The sequence below is a fragment of the Balaenoptera ricei genome, chromosome 12, assembly GCF_028023285.1.
Source record: "Balaenoptera ricei isolate mBalRic1 chromosome 12, mBalRic1.hap2, whole genome shotgun sequence".
NCBI classification, from domain to species: domain Eukaryota; kingdom Metazoa; phylum Chordata; class Mammalia; order Artiodactyla; family Balaenopteridae; genus Balaenoptera; species Balaenoptera ricei.
The window spans coordinates 32,168,725-32,188,593 of NC_082650.1; the positions used below are offsets into that span (position 1 = coordinate 32,168,725).

General features: G+C 36.9%; 1 protein-coding gene across 21 annotated transcripts in view; it reads left to right on the plus strand.

The window, feature by feature from the left end:
- The window catches only part of EPB41L2 (erythrocyte membrane protein band 4.1 like 2), a 214,631-nt gene that overhangs the window by 5,402 nt on the left and 189,360 nt on the right, over positions 1 to 19,869 (plus strand). The window contains exon 2 of one of the 21 annotated variants that reach the window (XM_059941211.1): positions 1,556 to 1,645. The exons of the other annotated variants lie outside the window; for them this stretch is intronic. The gene's annotated coding sequence lies outside the window, so the exon portion shown is untranslated. The remainder of the gene's footprint in view (positions 1 to 1,555; positions 1,646 to 19,869) is intronic. 21 annotated transcript variants of the gene reach the window in all.

The window sequence follows — 19,869 nt, forward strand, 5'->3', positions numbered from 1 at the left end:
TAATCATTTTTTCCAAGCCCTGAATTCAGGTTTCCAGACCTCGTGATGAGATTTGCAGCTGGACCTACCATCATGATAACAGCAGTTCTGAATTTAATCATATTTTTGAGTTTCCTATATTCTATCAATATATGTACACATCCCAGTATCCTGAAGATACTAAATGAATATGTAGTTTAAACTTTGCCATAATTCTTAGGTCTTTTCCTTTTTTCTAAATAGTCTACTTGTTTTTCACCCTTGATTCATCCGCCTAGGGTACCAGAAGGGAGCGTGAAAATCATTTAGTTTAGATTTTTGACCCTGAGGTGGGAAATGTGGGGTTAGTGGGAAAGGTGTTGCCCAGGGTGGCCTCAGGGGTTCATGAACTGACTGAGACTGTTAAGTAAAGTGGGGTGTGTGTGTGTGTGTGTGTGTGTGTGTGTGTGTGTGTGAGAGAGAGAGAGAGAGAGATTTGGGGGAGCAGAGTTTGAAAAACAAAACGTTGAAAACTGCTGATGTAACTTCTATTCTTAATTTTTGAGATTAGAGAATCGAAGTCTTACGAGATTTTCTGTTTTTTTTTTCATGTTACCCCATTGCACTTTCATGCCCCCACTATTGTGCTTATTTCCTTTCAATTCTTTTAGTTGTCCGATTTTAGCCAGTTGTCAAGGTTAAACTGAATTCTGATATAAGATTGGCCTCGTATTTTCTTACCTTGAACTTAATGAATGTGTCTTTATTTCCTCACAAATTTCTTTGATGGAAATATTAATTAGAAGGGATCAGTAACAGGTGCACATTGTGGTGCTGGTTAGAATGCCGCTTATGCCAGTGGAGCCTTGGGTAAATTATTTCTCAAGGCCTCAGTTTCCTTATCTTCACTGTGGGGGTGAACAATCATAACCTACCTCAGAAAGTTAGATGAGGAGTAAATGAGCTAGTGCTTATAAAATGCTTCATGCAGTGCCTGGCTTCTGTGAAAATTGTTAGGTTAAGAAAAGACTTAGTGGGTTGCTTGTGAAAATGTGGTAAGCAGTTTTTTTTTTTGCAGTGGTCAGGAATAATTATCTGGGTGGAAGTAGAGTCTTTGATATGAAACTGTAATTTCCTATGGTGATCACAAGTTAAAACCACTTTTTAACAATTTCAATATGGTATCTCTAGAATTTTTTGAACTGTCCACTGCTTTTGGCAGTACTCAGAAAAGCATATAGATGGCAAAACTGTTTGGATCTAATTTCTGCATCACAGAGAGGTGGTAGTCTTTTTTGTTATGTTGCCTGAGGTAGCTGATTCGGAGTGTAAAACTTGTATGCGTATGCTATATTATAACTTCCTCTCTCTACAGCTTCAGTGAACTTGCTGCAAGAAGGCTGTTAGTGGAATTTTTATTGATAGTGTTTAAGTCTCTGCATGTGACATTAAAGTGTGACCTTTTCACACCCAGCACATCTTTTTGTACCTGAAATAGATCTGCGGACATATTTTTCCCCTAACAGAGTGTTTTAATTTTAAATTAGTTGACAACATTAAGAAGTCAGGAGGTTTCACAGAAATATCTTTCTTTTAGGTTTCTCTGGGAAAATTGGAGGACCTTGGCAACACTGGGCCCACGCTCCTCTGTTACAGCGCTGAGGAGTTCCTGCCCCATCTCACACAGGTCATCTTCTTACTTTGCCGAAGTCCCGCCCATTTCCTTTTGGCTTACCGCTGGACCTTTTCATGCATTTGCGTTAGATATATGGCCCCTCTAGACTATCCAGTTTGCATCTCTTTTACTAAATACCAATTTGGAAGATGCAAAAAGGACTCGATCTATATGACCTTCAAGAAGGTGTTCCTGGCAGTGGGGCTTTTCTACCTCTAGGGCCAGCAGTCATTTCCCACCTCTCCCTTTGTGAAGGCTGACCTCTGGGTCACTGTCAGTCATGGTTTCTGGAGCCCAGCATGCAGTAGGCCCTCGGTCACACGTGGAAAGAATGCTCTTTCTAGTTTCCTCCCAGACTTTGTGACTCCTTCTCAAAACAGATTGCCTGGTTCTCTGAAGCCTAGTGTTACACTACTGCAGCCCATAGCTGTACCTTATTTGTATGTTATTTGGATTTTTTAGATGAGCTTTTTTTCATTTCATCTTTTAATATTTTAGTATGTATCTCTAGAAGGTAACTCTTTTGTAAACATGATTGGAATACCACCATCACACTAAAAATTCCTTAACATCATCAAATATTCAGTTGTTGATATTCAAATCTCCAATTACCTCAGGTATCAATTTTTGAAAAAGTTTGTTTGAATCCAGATCCAGTTAAGATTTACATGTTATAATTGGTTGTTGTATCTTTTTTTTTTTTTAACTTTTTATTTAATATTGGAGTATAGTTGGTTAACAATGTTGTGTTAGTTTCAGGTGTACAGCAAAGTGATTCAGTTATACATATACATGTAACTATTCTTTTTCAAATTCTTTTCCCGTTTAGGTTGTTTGGTTGGTGTTTCTTTAAAGACTGATATGCTCTAGTTTCCTCTTCATCTCTTATTTTTCCTTGCAGTAGTGTGTATGTTGAAGAAACTTGATTAGTTGTTCGGTTTGGTTTTTCACAGTCTGAATTTTGCTGATTTCAGTCCTCTAGTGTAGTTAACCTGTTCTTCTGTCCTCTGTATTAGTAGTTGGAGCTAGAAAATTGGTCTAATTCAATTTATTTTCTTTCTGTTTTTCTTTTCTTTCTTCCTTTTTTTTTTTTTTTTTTCTTTTGTAACATTCCTCCATGATTTAGGCTTCTATTTGACACTACTTGCTTGCTTTCAATCCAGGCTTCATCCTGGCTTCAGGTGCTGTCCCATTAGCTTCTTTGTCTTTTTTTTAACCTGTGCTGGACAAGTGCATTTTATGCTAGTGACTCAGCTTTGTTCTAGGTTCCATTGTATGTAATGTGATAAGGCCAGAAGCATTGATAATAAACAGGTGAAAAAGGAAGAAAAGTAACATTTGGAGCACAGATGATAAGTCAGCTACTGTAGTTGGTGCTTTATATATTGTATGTTAATATCCCCAGTCCTTCTTACAGCAACACCTTGAAGTAGCTGGTACGCTCATTTTACAGATGAAAAACTGAGGCTTAAAACCAGAGTAATTTGCTCAAGGGCACCCAGCTTGTGTGCTGCTAAAACTTCTGTTTCTTCTGCAGGGGAGGGTGAATTATTGCTTTTAATTGTTTGATGCTGTTACTCTGTAGAACTTGAAGATTTTAGGAATTTGTTGGCATCTACAGTATCTGACTTAACAAAAGATAAGCTTTCTTTCCTAACTGGTTTCTGCCTCCTAGTTTCTTTTGTAAAGGTGTGATTGTGAAGCAGAGTACTACTGTTAGTTGTGTGATTCTTGAATCAAGCTGGAGTGGCGAGTACCCTTCATCTTGTTTTTCTACGTTAATGTAGTGTTTCCAGGCTGATGTTTCAATGTAAGAAAAATGTCCCAGGGTATAAAACACATCAAAATAAAATGTGTGCCTCCTTCCCTTTCAGTTTTTTTCTTTCAAGCAGTTTTACACTGTTTGCTACTTCATTTACAGTGCAAATAGCATTCCCCAGGGTGCTAGTATATGATTTAGAAAGTCAGGTAATAGTGTAGGCGTTATAAGGAAAAGCAGCAGACCCCTGCCTTTCATGTCCCTTCATGGCAGATTTCTGCTCCTCAGAGGCAACCGCTTTCAGTTCTTTTGGTTTTATTATCTGTGTGTTTTGTTTAAAACCACGATATTCTTGCTTTTTTGCTTTTTCTATTCTAGACGGTAATAGCTGTTGACTTTCTACCTTGGTTGGGGTTAGCCTCCTTTACAGACTCCCTCTTCCTGTGCACAGATGCACACTCTTCTCTCCTTCCACAGCACATATAGGCAACAGCTGAGCTGTGTATAGTGCTTTGATTGCATATACTTTCTTTTACAACTTTTTGTTTTATCCTGAAGTCTATTGCCAATTTTTTTCTTCATTTGTATAGTTTTCTTAGTACCTACCCTAAATTTAGCTCTAAACTTTGTTGAAAACTATATGGCAAACCATTTTCTTTTTTTTATTAAGGACATCCTTCCTGGACTGGTTATTTCTAGAACTGCTGTGCAGCTGTATTCTGGGAATTGCCCTTTTCCTCTCTTCCTGGGCTCTCGGGTGCCTGGGCTTTGTGTCTCTTTCTTATCTCTTACTTTACGTGAGTGCATCCTCCAGTAGTTTCCCAAGAAAGTGCAAGTGGAAGGCGAATTTCTTGAGACCTTGCATGTCTGAAAGCAACTTTTTCACTCTTAAAATGCCTCTTTGTACTCTCAGTTTGATTGCATTTATAGTTTGGCTGGGTATAGAATTCTAAGTTAGTGGTTCCTGTCCCTCTGAATTTTGAAGGCGTTGCTCCATTGTATTTTCACATCCCACTGTTCTGTTGAGAAGACTGACTCGATTCTCATTTCTGATTCTGTGTATGTAGCTAGTTTGTTTTCTTTAGAAGTTTTCAGGATTTTATCTTTGAACTTGGTGTTTTGAATTTCATGATGGTGTGCCATGGTATGGGAGTCTTTCACTCATTGTGCTGAGCACTCGGTGGGCTGTTTCAGCTTGGAAACTCTTGTCTTTCAGAAATATTCCACTATGATAATGACTCCCTCTATGTTCTCTGTTCTTTCTGGAACTTCTATTAATTTGGATGTTGAATTTCCTGCTGTGACTTCAGGTTTGTTTGACTTCAGCTTTTTTCTCTCTGATGTCATCCCTTTGTCCTGTTGTTCCCTCTTTTCGGGAAATTTCTTCAATGTTTTCTTCTAATCTCTCTACTGAACTTTTTTGCTTTCCTATTTTCGAAGCTGCTCCTAGGCTACTGAATTTTCTTTTTGATAATGTCCTTTTCTTGTTTCATGTATATAGTTTCTCCTGTCCTGCCCATCTTGATGTACCCCTGTGCTTGCTTTCTCTCTGTCTGGAATGCTCTTCCCTCAGATACCTACATAGCTTACTCCCTTAACTCCTTCAGAGCTTTGCTTCCGTGATCATTTATTTGAAAGTACAGCCCTGCTCCCACCCCTACCCCAGGGTGCCCTAAATCCCTTCCTTGTCTCTTCTTACTTGTGCAGTGTGTATTGCTGAAATCTGATACCCTTATATTTTACTTTTTGTTTACTGACTCTCCCCTCTCTGGAATGTAAGCTGCATGAAGGCAAATCTTTTTGTGTATTTTGTTCAGTATTTCTAGTACCTAGAACAGTGCCTGGCGCAGAGTAGGCACTTGGTAAATATTTGTTGACTGAGTGACTGGACCTCCCTGTTTTCTGTATAGAACCTCACCTTTGCCCTCTGAGCACAGAGCCTTTCTTTTTCAAGTACTGTAGAGTGAACATCCTGTCTTCTGGCTGCCAAGTTTTGATGAGGGTATGGGTGTGGGTGTGGTTTAAATGTTACTTGTCCTTATTTCCAACAGGTCCCTGTCTTCAACTTGCTCTCCCATCTCAATCCTCAGAGGTTTCTGGAACTTCCAGTTCCTAAGGCTCTCAAGCCTTCTCCAACAATCACATTGTTTTTGGTAGGTCCCCACCAAGATAGCAATGCAAGTTTAGGCTTCCTCTGCTCTGCTAAGTCAGTTACTTTGTACATCTGTTCTCCATCTTCTAAAATTCTGTTGATATATCTCATCTGCTGGGCTGTCCCCTCTCTTTTTTTTTTTTTTTTGTGAGTTTGTACCTTTTTTTCTTTAATTTTCTTTCTGTCATTTTAGTGTGCTTTTGGGAACAAGCAGAAATTAACTCATGTTCAACCCACTGGATTTAGGGTTTTAAACTGATAAAAATAAATTTCCAAGATTATTGTGGTACTCACATTTGGTAAAAACTGCAGCCATAATAAAATTGTCCTTTTTCTCATGCCAAATGCTGAGTCAAACTTTAGCAGTATATAGAGAGAGACAGAAAAGTCAGGCGGTTGAGTTAACATCTAGGGTGGATGGGAGTGGGTGACTGATAGGTGACTGAATAAGAAAGTGCTTCTTAGGAAGAGCTCAGAAAATGTATTATATTTTTTTCTTGTGATATTTCAAGGATTAGTTCAGTACACACACTTAAAAATTTTATATACTTGAACTATATTTAAAAATACACAATAAAAACAAATTTGGTGAATGTGTATCAGAAATGGCAACCTTATTTTAGAGTTTACTGAGTATCTTAGTTTGTCTGTCTTTAGACTGACTCATGATTGGCATACATAAATTGGAATATTCTTTGACTATTTGAATATTCTTTGGTTATTAGAGGAACCTTTGAGCTCATGTGGGTTCTGCTAAATAGTTTAAGGGTGAAAAATTTCATTACTAGAGCATAAATAGAGAGTGGGATTTACACTAATGTAAAGATACACACATTAGCAATTTTTGTGTATGAGTTTTGGGGAAAGTGAAACAAAAACGGAAGGTCTGAATAAGACAGTGGCTGTGAGGTCTGAGAAGCTCTAGGAAGATCCCAAGCCTCCTGAGTGCATGTGATTAGTGTCGGTTAAGTTGCCGAGTGGGTTTTAGGGATTTATTAATTCAAATATTCTATTCATTAATGTAGAAGATGTTATAGACAAATAGATCAGGACAGTAGTATCTCCCCAAAATGTGGTGGTATGTTAAAATGATTTGAGGTGGTGTACAGATGAATCTTTTTCTTTTAATGATTAAATACGTGTGCATCAGAAAAATATCCAAGTACTTCAAAACTATGATTACATTGATATTACTTAGTATAAGGTTAAAGTAGGTATTTTAAAGTGACTTGATTTAAGGATAAGTATTACATAAATAATAATACAGTAACTGTTTGGATTTGGCAAAATTATAAAGTAGGTCTGATTACTAAAGTCTGAGAAACTTGGGGCAGGTTTAAAGTAAGACTTCTCCTAATAGATAACAGCATAAAACTGTATATGCTGACTGTGGCATAGACTTCTAAGTTTTCTTTTTTACAAATTAACACTGTTTTTATTTTTAAAGTTTATTTTTTGGTATTCTTTTCAAAATAAGTCCTCAGAACATCTTCTCATTCGATTCTTAAACCAATTTTGTACCAGAGTTCTGACAGGTAAGCAAAGTGAGTTAGGAAGGGGTTAAACTTACTCAAAGCCATTCAGCAATTTAGTAATGGAGCTTCAGGCACGGCCAGGGTCTCCCTGTGTCCAGAGTTGTTCCCTCTACTGTGTCCTCTTTTGATTTTAATGGACTTGCCAATTGAAGTTTTCTTGGAGAATTTAGGAAGCCTGCCAAGTTTTATAGCTGGGAGGGCTGTCCTGTAGCTTTTATATATTTGTATCTTGAACCCTGAAGGTAGACAGAGCTAGGTCTTCCAAAAATAGTTCAATAAATGTGTCAACATTTTCAAATACTATTGAAAAAACAAGGGAAGTGGAAGTCCTATGGGATTATTGGAAAACGGTGCCAAATGCTTTCACAAGTATTTGAAAAGCAAATGTGGCTCTGTGGTCATATGCTAGACAATATTTAGCCTTCCCTTTGGAGCCCATTTTTATTTTATTTTATTTTTTTATTTATTTATTTATTTATTTTATTTATTTATTTTTGGCTGTGTTGGGTCTTCGTTGCTGTGTGCGGGCTTTCTCTAGTTGCGGCGAGCGGGGGCTACTCTTCATTGCGGTGCGCAGGCTTCTCATTATGGCGGCTTCTCTTGTTGTGGAGCACGGGCTCTAGGCGCATGGGCTTCAGTAGTTGTGGCACTTGGGCTCAGTAGTTGTGGCTCACGGGCTCTAGAGCGCAGGCTCAGTAGCTGTGGCGCACGAGCCCAGTTGCTCTGCGGCATGTGGGATCTTCCCGGACCAGGGCTCGAACCCGCGTCCCCTGCATTGGCAGGCGGATTCTCAATCACTGCGCCACCAGGGAAGCCCTGGAGCCCATTTTTATATGATAATCTTTTACTTTTCCCCAGTACTCTCTGTTTAATTGCAGACTCTGGGAGAAAAGCTGCTAAATGAACATTTTTCTTGAAAAGTTTTCTTTAATTCACTTCTCTCAGGGAGAAAAAGGCAAACTTCTGTTTTCTTAATAAAATGAATACAAATTGTGTATGGGAAAGATTAGAGTGACAAGTAATGAGTGGGGTCTGTCCACTGACAAAGGAATCAAGAGTTTATCCACGGGCTTGTAACAGGAACTGTTTTTGGATCTTGGCCATTAAAATCAACATCAATAAAGACTGCGTCTTAATTTCCTTAATGCTAAGATTGTCTGTTTTAAATTATGCACATAAGGGAATGTGAATACATTCTTCCTTCCGAGATCTCTCACCACCCCAAACAGAAAGATAAAGGTGCAAGGGAAGATATTCTTCACTCATGCAGTTCTGCAGTGAAGGGCTGTCGCTGTGGGCAGCATGTGTAGTGCATATGTGGCTCCAACTTTTCTCCTAATTGAGGCCAGTTCACTTTCATCCTCAGTGCTGCCAGCTTAAATGGAAAGACTCGAGGGTGGAATCTAGAGCATTCTATAGATCTGTGATCTGTGTGTTACTTGCTCTGTGCAGCACACATGTAGCAATGAAGGATAATATGGCTCTTTTTTTTTTTTCTCCCCTCCCCAGTATGGCTCTTTTTTAAAGGACCTTCTTTTTTGTTGTTCTTGTTAGGTTTTTTTAAGCCATGTTTTTACTGTATCTGATTATCTACCGAAGTGTTTTTTTGGAGAAAGAATGTACCATTGTCAGCTATAGAAAAGTATTTTTCTTTTTTAAACTTTTTATTATGGAAACAATTAAAAATATTCAGAAGTAGAGAGGATAGTAGTGTAATGGACCTCGTGTAGCCTCACTCAGCTTTGACAATTACTAGGACACGGCCAATCTTATTGATACACCCCACCCCCATGATTTTGAAGCAAATTCCAGATAATTTCATTTCATATAATTTCATTTGTAAGTAGGTAAGATTCTACCCCGCCATTGGCATGTGATCTCCAAAATAAAGTTCATGTTCATTACTGATTTTGTAGAATTACAGAAATTAGTTCGTTTATGGCACATTCAGTTGTGTTTTGGGGATAAATATCTGAATATTGTTTTGATCAGTGAGAGCAATTTCATCTAAGTTTTAATCAGTGAAAGCAGTTTCATCTAAAGGCAGCACTGTGGACTTAAAGGAGATGCTTTAGCCAGTTCTCAAAGGCCTAATTTCTAAACCAAATCTGAACTGACTTTCAAATTCTAGTATATTCTCAAGGTAATGTTGATGTTCTATGAATTGTTTTTCCATGGCTCCTGCCTATGTTAATACTAGATTTTAATGTTCTTTTTTAAATTTTTACATTTTGTTTATTTATTTACTTGAAATATAGCTGATTTACAATGTTATGTTTTAGGTGTAGAGCAAAGTGATTCAGCGATCTTAATGTTTTTAGATTTTTCTTTTTTCTTTCCCTCTCTCACTCCTTCTCTCCTTCTCTCCTTCTCTGTCTCTTTCATTCTTTTGCTTAGCATAGCTTAGTGGCAATATGTTGGAACCTGACCAAGTGAAGCATTTTTTTTTTTTAGCTGACTGAAATTTAATGGGACTACGCAGTTATGAAATCACAGCAACCTGCCATGTGTATAGTTCTGTGTGGCTGTACAGAGGGGAAAGTATATGCCTTAAACATTCGTCATTGGACTTCTCTGGTGGCGCAGTGGTTAAAAGAATCCACCTGCCAGTGCAGGGGACATAGGTTCGAGCCCTGGTCTGGGAAGATCCCACATGCCGCGGAGCAGCTAAGCTCGCGAGCCACAACTACTGAAGCTCGCGCGCCTAGAGCCCGTGCTCCGCAACAAGAGAAGCCACTGCAATGAGAAGCCTGCACACCGCAACGAAGAGTAGCGCCCGCTCACCGTAACTAAAGAAAGCCTGCATGCGGCAATGAAGACCCAACACAGCCAAAAATAAATAAAATAAATTAGTTAAAAAAAAATAAAAAACTTAAAAAAAAATTCATCATATACTAGTTGAGAAATCATACTAGAACGCTGGCATAATAGACAAAGCTGACACTTAATAGTTGAAGTGCTTTTCCTAATTAACAGGCATGCTTTTTATGTTGGAGATAGTTTGCTAGATATATTTTAATTTGATTTTTTAATCAAAACGTAGTTTAATGTATTTTTTGTAAAGACATCACATATTGAATTAGAAAATATTGATAACAATAGAAAACATTTCCTGAATACTTAATATGTGTCAGACACTATTCTGTAGGCACTTTTACATATATTTATTCATTTAATCCTCACAGTAACCCTGGGTGGTAGGTACTGTTATTCTAGGTTTGCCTCATAAGAAAACTGAGGCACCACAAGATTAAGTAACTTGCTCAAGGTCACTCAACTAGTTAATGGCAAAGCGGGGATTTGAACCCAGGCCATTTGAGCCTATAGTCATAACTACTTTCCTATATTATACCTGAGAATATGTAAATTCCTCTTCGTACCATGTTTGTACTTGCATTTCCCTCCCCAGGAACCATTTTGAACCAGAGCCAATGCTACACTATCGTATGAGGGTATAATTTGATCACTGGGTGGGTATTTTTCATTGAGAAACTTGAAAGCTGTGTTAATGAGATTCTACTCATGTTCCTTTACTGGCTTTAGTTATGAAGGAGAAGAGGGGAAAAGTGGAAGCAAGTGGAAAGTAAAGTGGTAACCGCTGAAGTGTCTTCCTCCCGCCCACCCTCAAAGGAGCATTGAGCCCATCTGGATTGTTGACAGGTCACAAAGGAGCTTTTGAAGCCAGTACTTCAGAGTACCACTGAATCTTCAGTTGAGTACCTTGAAATGTTGGAACATTGGTCATCGCTGGTCTGTCCTAAAATGTGTAGACTTTTGTGGGAGTTTGTCCTGGGTCTACAGTGACTGGAATTTTAACAAACCAGGTACCTGATACTCTCCCCCCCTTTTTTTTCTGAAAGGAGTGGAGGGTAGAAAAAAAATTGTTCTAGCCCCAAGTTTCAGTCCCAGTTCACCAATTACTAAGCGTGACATTGAGCAAGTGATGTTGCTTCTTGTGTCTGTTTTTCTCTTAAGTGGTTCAGTTGCCCTGACGTAAGTCCAAATCCATTTAAGATGTTGTCTGTGGCTCATCCATTTGTCTCTGTTTATGGAGAAGGTAATTGCCTTTCCTTATAGGAAAAACATAGACAAAGAACTTTGGCAAAACATTTGATAATGTTTCATGGTGTCTTTATGGCAGCATTGGGAAAAAACTGTTTAGTGGAGGGAATCTGTGGTGGTATTTGTTACTGAAATTTTAACCTTTGTCATCTTCTATCCAAAATTTTTTTGCCAGTAATTTTTATGATGACAGACAAGGACTGCTGATCAGATTTACAGATTTCATGGACGTTTGTAGGGAAACCAAATAAGGCTTGTACAGATTGTCTTGTGAGCTACAAAATAGGTTGAAATAAGATGAAAGTTGTTGGAAATAAAAGTTAAGTCTATTTAATTGTAAGGTCTTTGAAAGAGTTCTGAAACTGGGTAGTCTTGGCCTTCTTCTCAATGTGAAGTTTTATTAAAAAGTAGTAGATGCCTTTTTATTCCTTTTATTGACTTCTGGTCTCACAACTCCAGTGGAATTGTTCTTTTCCAGGTAATAGATGGCTCTATTGTCAAGTCTATTGAACACATTTTCCCCTATATTATTTTTGACATTAGTGACCAACCATATTGTCTTTGAAATTCTCTCTTGACACGTTAGAGCTCTTTTTCTATATTCCTTCTGTTCTTTGCAGGCTTCTTTTCCTCTGACTATCCCTTCAGTTTTTTTTTCTGTTTCCCAGGGTTCTCAGCCTTTGATTCTGTCTTGACTAATTTCATATCACCCAAGACTTCACCTACAATCTTAGTCTGTTAACTCAAATCTCTCTCCAGGCTAAGTCTTCCTTTTCAGCTCTGCATCCTTATATTGACTTAGAGGAATCTACCAACATCTCAAAGTTTTTAAATGAATATGTGAAATATTTTGTACAGAATGTGGGCTTTAATTGATTATTTTCCTTTGACCTGGAATATTTTGTTCATTTTTTTAAGTTAATTTTTATTGGAGTATAATTGCTTTACCATGTTGTGTTAGTTTCTGCTGTACAGCAAAGTGAATCAGCTGTACACATACATATATCCCCTGTTTTTTGGATTTCCTTTCCATTTAGGTCGCCACAGAGCATTGAGTAGAAGTTCCCTGTGCTATACAGTATGTTCCCATTAGTTATCTGTTTTATACATAATATCAATAGTGTATTTATGTCAATGTTCATTTTTAGGTACTACATTTTAAGGGGCATGTTGTGTGCACTAAGTATATATTTGCTCAATAAAAATGAGTGGAAGCTTAGACAAACTGAGTCCATGTCCGTGGAAGGGTGCCTGGGATGTTGAGGTTAGGAGAAACCATAGCACATGAGGAACTAGCTGTTGAAATAACTGAAGGGGTAAGACTTGCTGGGGTAGGCAGCCTATTGAGAGCTGTCTTTTGAGCACTGGCTTTCTAACTTTCTTAGGACAGAATCCATTTTGAGATTTTATATCTTGACCCTTTATTCAATATGGAAGTCTATGTGTGTATATATATGAATAACAAACAAGTTTCATGAATTTAGTTCTTAGCCTAGCTTATGTGCAGTGTGCTCAGATTTTCTTTTCTACTTAATAATAGTAATAATAATAATAAAATGCCAGTCAATAAACCACTAACTTGATTTCACAACTTACCAATGGACTGATCTGTGTTGGAAAAATCCTTTTTCCATTGATAAAAATAAGAGATTCAGAGAAGGGAAGTTTTCTACCTGGTATGAGAAGAACTTTTTAACAGTTGGAGCAGGCAGAGAATGGAATGGGCTACCATGGGAGGGAGTGACTTTTCCACGGTTTGAAGGACCCAGGGCAGAGGCTGATAGTCACCTCTTGGAAGGTGGGAGAAAGATTCATTGGGTGGGGGAATGGGACCTTGTGACCACCAAGGTGTCTTACGAGCCTAAGATTTTACGATTCTCATTTTGATAAAAATTTTAATTTTATTCGCTAACTTTATTCCATATTTTTAAACAAAAGAGCTTCATTTGGGAAGTTTTAAATATATACAAAAGTAAACTGCATAGTATAATGACACCCCTACCCCTCATGCATTCTGATCACCCAGCTTTAACAGTTATCAACTCATGGCCAGCCTTGTTTGATCTATATTTCTGTTCTCTTCACCCCAACCGTATTATTTAGAAGCACATTCCAGGCATCTCATTGTTCTCTTTGCACATATTTCTGTATGTATCTCTAAAAAATAAGACTTCTGAAAAAAAACCCACAATACCATTATTACACCTAAGAAATTAACAGCAAATCTTTAATATCAAATATTCACTGTTCAAATTTCCATTTGTTTTTGTTTTCTTTCATAGTTTTTTGCTAGAATTAGGATCCAGATTAGGATCCACATATTGCGATTAGTGATTCTTTTTAATCTATAGGTTCTGTCTATTATATTTGCTTGTAATCTAGTTTTTTGAAGAAACTGGATTGTTTGTCCTCTGTCATTCACACAATTTTCATTTTGCTGATTCCATCCCTGTGGTTTACTTTAACTTGTTCCTCTGTCCCATAAGTTGGCAGTTACATACATAGGCTTTTATCAGCTTCAGGTTCAAATTTTAAAATATTTTTTTGGCATGAATATGTTATCGGTTCTGTTCTTTCTTAAGACCACTCACAGAGTACAGCAAAGCTAATTGTAAAGACGATTGGATTGCTTACTTAGTTCTTCATTTTCTGAAGTCATCCTAAGCCAAATTCCCCATAAAAACAGATGGAACCACTTAGAAGTTTGGGAAGATAATAATCCTCTGCAAACACCACATCCAAATACAAATTACAAGAGTTTCTTGTCTAGCTTCATTTCCAAAAAAGAAAGGGAGAAAGCAGATGCCTTAGTAATTTCCTCAGACCACAAACCAGGTTTTCAGTTAAAGTGAGACATTTTACAGTAAAGTCAGTCTTGATTTTTCTAGCACAATATGGAAACATTGCAGTTTTGCTAGTTAAATTTCCCACCCAGTAAGCAAGTATTGTCAGTGACTACTCCCCCGACGCCCTTCTTCCTTGGCAGTTGGAAGTAAAAGAGTAAAAATGGGAAAATGGCAAGTCAGAAAGGAGTATATGTGGGGAATCAAATAATTGTGTTCTGCGGTGATCCTTTTGAAGGATATTTGTAATCTTCTTACTTTTTGTTATGGAAAATTTCAAATGTACAAATAAATAGAGAAGATAGTATAGTGAATATCCATATGCCCACCACATAGTTTTTTTCCTCTCATGTATAGTATATTTTCTAAAATTGGGTATGGGGTCACACCGCTGTTCACCAGAATCTTTTTTTCATTTGTTGTGAGGCTTGTGGCATAGGCCTTACATCTTTTTTTCTTTGTTTTGTCAGTGTTGGTAAATCTTTTGCTAGGTTTTATTTTATTTTATTTTGGTTCATGTTTATTATATTAGGTGGTAGGTGAAGAAGATTCTATTATTCAGTGAAGATAGGCTGTGATTAGGCTTCATTCTCTGCCTGCTGTTTTAAAAACTTTATATAATGGAAGCATACGTAAATGAAGAGAGGTGGAGAGAGTAGAATAATGAATTCCCATGTGCCCATCTTCTAGGTAATTATCAACATATGGTCAATTTTGTCTCATTTATGTACCCACAAATCCCTCTGTTCCCACCCTATTTCATGCTGGATTGTTTTAAAGCAGGTCCCAGACATTATATCACTTCATCCATAAATACTTTTTTGTATGTCTGGTAAGCATTAAAAAAATAAAACAAACACAATTCCATTGTTACATCTAAAAAATTTAATATTTCCTTAATATCAAATATTCAGTGACTTCATATTTTTCCATTTGTTTGTTTCATTTGTTTCATAAATGTTTGTATAGTTGGTTTGTTTAAGTTAGAACCCAAATAAGTTCTACATTACATTTGGTTGATATGTCTCTTAAGTATCTTAATATGTAGTTTCTTTCTCCTATTTTTCAGTTTTCTTGTTGAAGAAACTGTGTTGTTTTTTTAGAATTTCCCACCTTGTGGATTTTGTTGATTGCATTTCTGTGATAGTGTTTAATATGTTTCTCTTGTCTGAATTTCCTTTTAATTGGTAGGTAGATCCGAGGCTTAATGAGATTCAAAGTTGGTTTTTGGTGGTGGTGGTAGTGGTTTGGAGAATCCTTCATAGTTGTTGGTGTTTATTTCTTATTGCACCGCTTCAAGAGACACAATGTATGGTTAGCTTCTAACCATATTTTTTTCTCTGAATTACTTAAATTATGGAACTCATGACATTTTGCCCCAATTTCTTCATTATATATTTGTAAAAAACATGAATATTTTCTCATTAACCAAAACACTACCATTATATATAACAATCAATTGCCAGTAGTTCTCTAATATTATCTGGTATCGAGTTTATATGAAAATCTCTCCAATCATCCCCATGACTTCCCTTATAGCTCATTTATCAAACCAGGACCCTGTGAAGGAGCACATATATGGTTATGTCACTTAAGTCTCTTGTGACCTAAAATAGTCCTCCTCCTTTCTCTTTTCACTGTCTTCTTATGACAGTGACCTGTCGGAGAGATGCAAGATGGCTACCTAAAGTCTTGTAGAATCTTTATTTTTCTGGGTTTGTCTGGTTGTTTCCATGTGGTGGTATTTAACTCAGTCTTCTATCCTCTTTATTTTTTGCAAAGTAGAATTTAAATCTAAAAGCATGATTAGATTCAGAATAAACATTTTTGGTAAGAGTACTTAATAGCCAAGTTGTATCCTTCTTATTGTATCAGATCAGGATCCACATAATATAGCTATCCCACTATTAGTGAAACAGATTGATTAAGATGATGACTGAACTCCTCATTTAAAGTTATATTTTCCCTTTTGAGATGGGCAAATAATCTTGGGGGAGTGAGACTTGAGCACCATACAAATATTTAGTTCTTTATCAGTCTTTCACCTAATAATGTTAGTATCTATTGATGCTCCTTACCTGAATCAGTTATCTCATTGGGAGTGGCAAAACGGTGATAAAATTGGATTAAAAAAAAATTACGGTAAAATACATAGCAAAAATATACTATCTTAACCATTTTTAAGTGTATATAGTTCAGTAGTATTAATATATTGACATTGTTGCACAACTAATCTCCAGAGCCTTTTTCATCTCACAAAACTGGAACTCTGTACCCTAAGAGTTTTATCCTCACAAAACTGGAACTCTGTACCCTAAGAGTTTTATCATTCCTTCAACTTTATAAGCTTGCAACTTTCTGTGCAAAATAGCTTTTTCTCGTCAATGTGGGCTCTTTGATTACCATGAAATAGTTTTTAATTTCAAGTGCAGGATTAAACAATTAAACAATTGAACAATTAAAAACTTAGTTTTTCCCTTTACCAAATTTCAGAATAAGCCATTAATATATAAGAGTGGTCTCAAGTTTTTTTGATTGGCTTGCGGATTTTTATATATTAAGTGCATTTCAATCAAGTACAGTCATTCTTTTTGATGTTCAAATTGTCCCAACTTTGGCCAGTGGCAAACCCTTCAAGTTGGCTCTTAAGTCCTTTTGACATGACCCTATCAGGTTTTGAAAGTAAGGAATATGTTTGTTTAAAGGCAGTAAAATTTTCTTTGGAGAATAGGGTCAAATCTCTCTCAGCCATAGCACAAAAAGCATCCATATTATAGAAAAGTGCCAAAGAGCAGAGTAAAATCTGATACTAATTTGTCAACATAAGGAGAAACAGGGTGAAGTTAGATGACCTCTTAAGGCCTCTTCTCATTTTATATTTTGTGATCTTTTACCATATATAAAATTGTTTTATTATTTTGTTATTATTGGAACAAAATATTTCAAGAGTTTGAATGTTGTCAGATTTTGCCTTAAACAACATCTTTATTACTTTCTTCCTATTCTGATAGTCAGCTTCCTGGGCCAGGACTGGATTAAAGGACTGTAAATTGGGAAATGTGAGGGTTTCAGCATGTTTTCACAGTTATAAAGTCCATCCTCAGAGGAAACAAGAAGGGGTTTGCATCCTAACCTTTGCCTTTTATTCCAATAAAATGTGGCTAAACATTCCACATAAAGGTCAACCTTTAATGCTCGATCAATAAGCTGCTGCCTCGTTTCCTGCGGACAGCTTTATTTCCTCTGATTTGAGTAAACAGATGAGGTTTCATCAGGAGTTTAACTATATAACTGAATTTGTGCAGACCTGTTTTGTAGTGGGGTAACATCACAATGCTTATGTTTCCAAACCTCTGGAAGTTACCATCTGACATTTAAAAAAACTTGTTGGTTTTGAAAATTGACTTTTCCCAGTGTAGTTTAATGTGGATAATGGTCATCCCATAAGCAATAGTTCTTTTCCATTTAGTAGGTTTTCCTTTCCAGAATAAGTGTGGCTCAGTTTTATCCTTATGCCCCCAACAGTCACTATGATGACTTTTTGGTTAGGAATTAGATATGAATGGTCAGTTTTTTTGAATGCTTTGAACACTTACTGAATGTTGGGCAGAAGTACAAACAATACAGCTACATACCATACTAATAAAAACAAAATGTTTTGCCTTGAAAAATGATTTCTTCTCCAAGAATAGAATTATTATGGAATTCTGTATTTATTCATCAACGAGTTAAGTTTTTGAGTAAATAAAAGACTATACTGTATTTTAGTTAGAAGTATTTCTTTTCAGTGTTAGGCGTGGTTGGTTTGTAAAGTAACCCTCTATGATCATTTTTATATGTATGAGAAGATCATTAACTTTTTAAATGAAAGCCAACCCTTTAAAAATGTGTCAAGTTTCTTTAACTGCAGATACTGTGAATATTGTTATATCTAGTAAATAAAGCTCGTTCTGTGAATTTTCCAGATGGGGACAGCAACTGGAAGAATTCGATTCATTTCTTCCCATTCGTAATGTTAATGAATTGTGAATTAGTGCAATGGAAGTCTGTACTGGATTGTCTATATAAGACCATAGAGGCTTGGTGTCTCTTGCATGAGAAATACCAGTGTATGTATTTAGAGAGGTAGTTATTTTCTCCATCACTGTAGCAGGATTTGAGATATCTTATAGGGAGTATATATGATAAAATTGCTTAAGTAAAAACAAATTGAAGTCAGGTAAATTTAGATATAAAAAGAAAATAGCAAAAGATCTGCCCTCCACACACCTTCTATTCCTGAGCATATTTAAGCTGTAGCTATAACCTAACATACATTTTTATTGATGTTTTGTTTTTGTATCTATATTTGTATATGTTTTGTTTTTACATAAGAAGTATTTTTATTTATTTATTATAAAATAAATTTATTTATTTATTTTTGGCTGCGTTGGGTCTTTGTTGCTGCACGTGGGCTTTCTCTGGTTGTGGCAAGCGGGGGCTACTCTTCATTGTGGTGTGCAGGCTTCTCATTGCAGTGGCTTCTCTTGTTGCGGAGCATGGGCTCTAGGTGCGTGGGCTTCAGTAGTTGCAGTGCGTGGGCTCAATAGTTGTGGCTCACAGGCTCTGGAGCGCAGGCTCAGTAGTTGTGGCACACGGCTTAGTTGCTCTGCGGCATGTGGGATCTTCCTAGACCAGGTCTCAAACCCGTGTCTCCTGCATTGGCAGGTGGATTCTTAACCACTGCGCCACCAGGAAAGTCCCTATAAGAAGTATTTTTAAAGAATATAATGACTGATAAACTCATTACTCTTCTCTGAAATGTCTGCTGGAAATTATTGAAGATTCTTTTCCATGAATACGATCCTTAAATGTTTGGGCACCTTTAAAGTATAAAGATGAATAACATTTTTGAGAAAAGGAAATTGTGGGGCTTCTCTGGTGGTGCAGTGGTTGAGAATCTGCCTGCTAATGCAGGGGACACGGGTTCGAGCCCTGGTCTGGGAAGATCCCACGTGCCGCGGAGCAACTAGGCCCGTGAGCCACAATTACTGAGCCTGCGCGTCTGGAGCCTGTGCTCTGCAACAAGAGAGGCCACGATAGTGAGAGGCCCGTGCACCGCGATGAAGAGTGGTCCCCGCTTGCCACAACTAGGGAAAGCCCTCGCACAGAAACGAAGACCCAACACAGCCAAAAATAAATAAATAAATAAATAAATAAAGGAAATCGTGATAATTAATAGTTGAGCCCGATTTTTTTTTCAGTTTTAAAAAATGACAGGCATTTATATTCTTAAGAGCCAATTCTTTTAAACCCTGGTCCCTGTGAAAGTGAGTCATTTCATCCAAGGTACAGCTCATATGTCAGATTTTCTGTGAAGTCTTTTCTAATTTCCACAAGTACAGTTAATAATATCTCTATTTTCTGTGTCTCCGAAGAAATCTAGTGGAAGTTACCAGGTTGGATTTCAAAATCCTAAAGAGGTCAGTTTTTTCCACTATATAAATTTTTGCAGGGCAGCAACCCTGTATTACTTGTGTATTCCCAGTGACCAACATAGAGGAAAGCATTATATAGATGTTTGTGGAATGAATGAAGACCAGTAAGTGAGGTTAAAGTTTTAATAGAGTTTAGACTATTAAATATTTTGCTTGTTTTGGAATAATTGAATATACTTACTGATTTTGATAATCTTTTTATGGTTCAGAAACCTCTGAAGTGCCAATAGTAATGTGAATTGACTTATAGTTAGAATTTGAAACAGATTCTTTTATGGAGAAGATGCAGATGATCAGCTGATAACAACTGCTTTTCTACCCAACACTGACTCACCCATCCTTTCCTCTTTCCTGCCCCTTAGTGGAAAGGATAGCCTCCTTTCATTCTATGGATAAGTAAGCTTCTAC